General features: G+C 34.9%; 1 non-coding gene across 1 annotated transcript; it reads left to right on the forward strand.

The window, feature by feature from the left end:
* Nucleotides 1-2,581: 2,581 nt before the first annotated feature.
* Nucleotides 2,582-2,653, forward strand: LOC149847141 (small nucleolar RNA snoR60). The gene has a single exon (XR_016430660.1). It is a non-coding gene; the product is annotated as a small nucleolar RNA snoR60 (small nucleolar RNA).
* The last annotated feature ends 3,773 nt before the right edge of the window (nucleotides 2,654-6,426 follow it).

A 6,426-nucleotide genomic window follows, 5' to 3' on the forward strand; every position in this document is an offset into this window, starting at 1 on the left:
ATGTTGGTATGGTTATTGAATGAACATTTCTTAAAAGTTTTCTTATACCTTTATCAATCTCCCATTATTTTACACAATTCTTATACTATTTTCCAAAGTTCCATATATTGCTTCCTAAGCAAACCCCATGCTACTAGATTTCTGCTTTCTGAATCCTCTGAAATTTTGAATAACTGCTTCTCGATTCTAATTCCCATACTGCTGTCTGATCTGGCAACTATGGATTCTTCCGTCTTGAATCCAATAAGTGCACATACTTTACCAAACCAATAAGGTATTAGATTAACCAATTGTTAACACTTCTACAGTATTGATTTCTTCTATCCAAAACACATAAAATCCAAATGAACCATGAGTATTTTATAGAAGGTGATTCCAATCTTTGCATTCCATAGGAATTGACAATTCCAAAGAAGGATCTTTTTGTAGATAACCATTAGTAATAAGAAAGCAATAAACAAGGTAACCAGCAAACTAGACATTCCCATTCTCAGTGATGGTTATTGAACCAGCCATATTTGTGATCAAACCATCAGTCATCTGAATGCTGCAGTTGTAAACTTTTCCCAATTGGATGGACACTAGTACACCAAAGGCTCATAAAGCAAGGCTTCCAACCAGATAGACACTGGTAGAACAAAGGCTCAACTGTACATTTAGGCTAATTTTGTCTTGGTTCAGCTCTTGATTCTGCAAGCATGACAACAACAGAATCAGATTTGAACAAGCATTACCTATAAACATCCATGACCTTAAAATGCTCTACGACCATCCCAGTGGTGATGCAAAATATGATGATTCCAGCATACAATGTCCACCAATATGACCATCTCAACCGAATCAATCCAAGATTTGGAGACAAGGCATCAACATCAAGTCGTTTGATGAAAAGTGCATGTTTTTCATGTGGTTGTGTGCAGGCTATTCCAATCAATTAAATGGAAGTTGATGGCATGTTCTTAACTATTCCACAAAAACTTCTCTTCACCTCAAGCGATATTCCCGTGATAATATAGTGATACTATAGATTATTGTTACTGTTTTTATTTATTTTCTACATCTTAAATGTGTTTCTCTTCTTTATTTTGCATTTTTTACTTATTTCTTTTATTACATGTGTTTTATTATCTAAACATGATATTTTCTTTTCTTTTTTTATTTTGTTAAGCCCCGAGATTTTTCCAAGATTTATCACCAAACCTATAATATCATGAGATATAGCTGATACCGATATTTGTGACTATGATTAGGAATGATAAAAAATAAGACGCGTCCTTACACATGACCTACAGATTCTTACTTACTGGAAGCTCCAGAAGGTTGATTTCCAATCAAAAGATTGCCAACCAGGAGCTTGTTATCTTGAATAAACTCTACCCACTTCTTAATAATACTCTTTTCTTTTGTACCACTAGTTCACTCATGCTCCCAATTGAATTCCCCTTAACAGGGTCTTTAAACTTTTAGTTGCTGCCCTTAATGACCCTTAAACTCTTAAGAGTTCTCAATCTTATTTTAATGAGCCACACTTCCCACTTATGCTGCCAGTTTCATCTCCAAGATTAGCTTTCTACCTTGGCTACCATTAATAAAATCTCATCACTTGAAGCTTTCTATTTTTTTTATGATACCCATAACAGTTATCCAAAGAAGTAGTTTTCCTAAAATAACTAAAACCATCATGCCTCCAAGGGTATCATGTAGATACCTGTGTATCAAAAGGTTGAAAACTTTTAATGCACCAAAGGGTTTACCTTATATTTTATCTAACATTGATATCAAGTATCCAAAGTCCAAACAAATGTATGTGCCAGAGTTACCGGAAGCGCCTATGCCTGAGGGGAAGCGCGCTTCAGAAGCGCGAAACGTGGCGCTTCCTAAACGCACGGGGAAGCACACACTTATATCAGGAAGCGCATACCCCATTAAAAGGGTACGCGTACCCCTTTAATAGGGGTACGCGTATCCCTTTAATAGGGGTACGTGTATCCCTTTAAAGTGGTACGTGTATCCTATTTTACTATTTTGCCCTTCTTTTTTTTAAAAGAAAGAGTTTTTTTATTAAGGGTAAAATGAGAATTTTAAAAAACTCGTGAAAACAAAACTTAAGAGGGCTTTAGGGTTTTTTTTCACGCCTCTTTCAAGTCTCTTCTTCCCTCTCTCTCTAAGGATTTTGGCCACCGACCTGCGACCTTTTCCGACGTCCTGCGACCTCCACCGTCTGACGATGAGGATATTCAGGTACGCGTAAACCTTTTCCCTCCATCTCTTCTCTCCTCTCTTCTCTCCATCTCGCCCACGAGATGCAGATTCACCGTTCACGATTGTGAGCGTGCATCTGTGCATCTTCTCTCCCAGTCACACTCCGATTTTTCCCCCTCCACCCTTCAGCTGCATTGTTCCTAGTGGAGCTCGCCGTGAGCTCCTCCATCTCCACCCCTCCCCCTTCTATCTCAGCCACTTGAAAAAACAATGTTACCTGTTTTTTCCTTTACTAGCCATTGTAGCAGACCCGTGAAACATTCACGGGTGTGATTTAGAATCAGAATGACAGGTCTTTTTTTATCCTTGTTTTTATGCTAAGCATATGATGAAATACTCGGATTCCCCTTCAGGACACTATTGGATGATGCTATTTGAGTTTTCTGATGTAAACTTACACCATGTTAATGTTGTGTGTTTCAGTAGTTTCAACTGTAGAAAGGAAACTTGATGTTAGTAATTTGTGAAGTATAAACCGTTGTCAGTACACTATTTGGTCTTTTTTCATTTCCAGTTGGTGTCAAACTGAAATCCTTGTTCTAATGTTCTTGTGTGTCTTGGTGGCTGCACTGCTGGGAATAAGTGTGGTACTCTACGTTGATCTTTTCAATCTGTGGATTTAATTCATATAGCAGTATTATTAATTCCACTGACTAGTTATTTAATTTCAGTTACCATCCATGTGGTGAAGCATAATTCTTTTGACTGTTGAAATTTCAGAAGTTGAATTTTTTCTGTATTACATGGAGTTATTCACTCTAAATGATGACCACTACTTAGTTTTTTAGTGCGTTTAGATTTCTAGATTAGCAAAAATGTATTTGTTGAGCCATCTGAGTTTTCACTGTGTGTTTATAATAAAAAATGACTTCAAATTAATTACTACAAGTATTAGGCTGAAGGTAACCTGTCCATGGGTAGTAAGAACTAGTACTTGATGTGCTCCATTATCGAGCTCCTTTGTTATCTACATTCTTTTTTATTGTCATCCATTTGTCCTTGTGAACTTGTCTCGGTATAAAGACAACCATATATGTTTTAATGGTCTTAATCTGTTGAGACTTGAGAGTTGAGAATCTTAGATACATATTTTTGTCTCAGATTACATTTACCTTACCCAATTCCCATTCAGTGTCAATCTGAATTGTCTTTCTTCATTGTGATGTTGTCTTTGTTTAACAATTTTTCATAAATGCAAACTTTTGAAAGAACTTCCTTTCTTTTTCTATTTTTCTTTTTTAATTTTGTCTGCTTCATCATAGTATATTATAGATAGATCTTCACCTATATGAATGATGCTTATTTAAAATTTTAAAGTGTTTTAGGTTGATTCCTATATTTTTATGATGCAAGTATATTTGCCTATTCTTTGCTTTATTAATTACCATCAGAAGCTATGATCACGACAATTATGATGACAATGATGATTTTTTGTACAATTTGGACTTGGAGCATGAATCGTCTAGTGGTGTTGGGAATGACAATGCAAGAAAGGGCAAGGGGTCTTCTGATTGTCCATATCAGTTTGAGGACAGAAAAGAAAATTGTTTTGATGAGGAAGATGAAAAGGAATATGACTTGGATGACTACTATTCTGAAGATGACCAAGAAGATGAACCACCTAGCATGCATAAAATAAGAGTGTTATGGCGTCATGTATTGAAACAAAAGAAAAGTGGGCAAAGAAAGCAAGGTGGAACTCAGGTTTTTATGTGCAGGCACTGCAAAAATATTTATCATGGCTCATATACTCGAGTTTTTGCACATCTCATGGGAGCTCCAAAGGGACAAAGTGTTGGCATTGTCTTTTGTCCCGTAGTTGCAAAAAATGCAGAATTGGCAAGAAAAATTAAAAGGCAAGCTCAACGAGTGAAGCTTTCATCAAGTGCATTTAAGTTGAGGAGATTCAGAATTGATAAATCGAATCATATTAGTATAAGCCGAAACACAGTAGATATTCGTGATACCTTTAAAAAGGTAAAAAGAGATGATGTAGATCATAAAATTATCATAGTTTTGTGTGCAAATGGTATATCTTTCAATGTTCTTCGATCACTATATTGGGAAGAGATGATATCTGCAGTTAGTAAAGTGTTTGAATATAAACCCCCATCATATGAAAAAGCGCGAACAACGTTGCTTGACAGTAAGAAAGAGTGTGTTTACAAAGAGTTAAATGAATTTCGAGAAAAGTTTGAGGAGTTTGGAGTTGTCATTGTCTCAGATAGTTGGACAAATATCAAGAACAAACACTTGATAAATATACTTACATCAAATTGTTTCGATTCGATGTTCTTATATACAAGCGATTTTTCTAATGTGTAACAGTCAGCTGCAAATATTGCCGAGTTTTTTAAGACGGGATTTAAACTTGTGGGGTCTTCTAATGTAGTGCAAGTGATTAGCAGGTGAAGAATTAAAACAAACGTATAAGTATATTTTTTGGTCACCTTGTGTTGTGCACACACTTAATTTGATCTTCAAGGATTTGGCACATGAGTTTCATTGGTTGTGAGAAACATATTTGCAGAGTAAAGAAATTGTGAATTATATCACAAATCATTCAAAAGCACTAGCAATCTTTAGAAGCAATGAAAAATTAGAGCTAATAAAGATTACAAAAATAAGGTTTGCTTCACATTATACTACTTTTAAGCACTTGCTTAGATGTGAGGGACAGCTTGAGGCTGACAATCATTTCAGATAGATGGAGCGAGTGGAAGCAATCATGCACTGATGAAACTATGAAAAAAAGGATTGTTACAACAGAAACAACTGTTCTTGATGAAAAATATTGGAATTATGTTCGTTTAGCATTATTGATTACAAAACCCATATATAAGATGATTAAATTTTGTGATCAAGAAGACCCTATAATTGGTGAAGTGTATGAAGGCATGAACAACACGTTTGGAAAAATCAAAGACAATCTAAAAGGACAACCAGATTTTTACGAAAAGATTCATAAGATTGTCTCAAATAGATGGGATAAAATGAATGTGCCTCTCCATAGTCTAGCCCGCATGCTTACTCCAAAATATTATGAGTCAGAATATCTCAAGATCCCAGCAGTAGGAGGGGTCAAACGAGTTTCTCCTGGTAAAAATTTTATTTTATCTATTTAATAAAGTTTAAAGTTTAATGATTTAATTATTTTATTATTTTATTTGCATTTTCTTGTTATAGTTGTTAAATATTTTTTTTCTGCAGAAAAGGATAATGATATCTTAGATGGTGCAATGCTCGCGCTTGAGGTCATATCTGCTAGAAATGAAGAGCTCTTTACACTTTATAGGTCACAACTTGTGGCTTTTGCATCAAGAAGTGAAAGATTTAACCAAAATATAGCAAGAATAGATGCATTAAATCCTACAATAACGGTCCTTAATTGGTAGTGTTTTTATGGTGGTGATACACCTGAGTTGAGAGCATTAACCATTAAGGTTTTATCTCAACCTATTAGCACATCTTCTGCAGAAAAAGTGTGGAGCACCTATAGTTATATTCACAATGTCAAATGAAATAGGCTTAATGAAGATTGTGTTGATACCTTGGTGTATATTCATTCCAACTTTCGATTGATTGACAGATATAATTAAAGTGTTGTACTTTTATTTTGGTATTTTCTTTTTCTATTTTTTTATCATTAATTATTTATTAGCATTCATATTTTATATTCTTGTTATAAAAAAGGTGCAACAATCACTACAAAGAAGGACCTAGTCGAAAATGGGACATCATTCCGGAACTTCCTATTGTAGAAGAAAATATGTTGAGATTAGAAGACATGCGTTGGAGAGATTTGGATGATAGTGCACAACAATCAAGCACTATTTCCAAATCCAAACCCAAAGATGCACAACCAAGAGCTTCATTACCTCCAATAATCATGCGTACAAATGAGGTTGAAGAGGATACAAATCAATCCAACAGAGCTAGTAGAACTAGTGCAGATATACAAAAGCGGCCATCAGCTCCTCAAGGCCGGATTGATCGTTTCTTTAGCAGGAGACCTAGGTAAGGTATGTTGATCTTGATCATGTGTTTTTTATTTTTATTTTATTTTATATATGTATTTTTTATATTTTAAATTAAGGTTTTTGAACATTTTAATTTTTTAACATATTCATTATAAGAAATGAAGGAAGGAGCAGAAGGCATGGT

Source organism: Nuphar pumila, chromosome 2 (genome assembly GCF_984573655.1).
Source record: "Nuphar pumila chromosome 2, dmNupPumi1.hap1.1, whole genome shotgun sequence".
Lineage (NCBI taxonomy): Eukaryota > Viridiplantae > Streptophyta > Magnoliopsida > Nymphaeales > Nymphaeaceae > Nuphar > Nuphar pumila.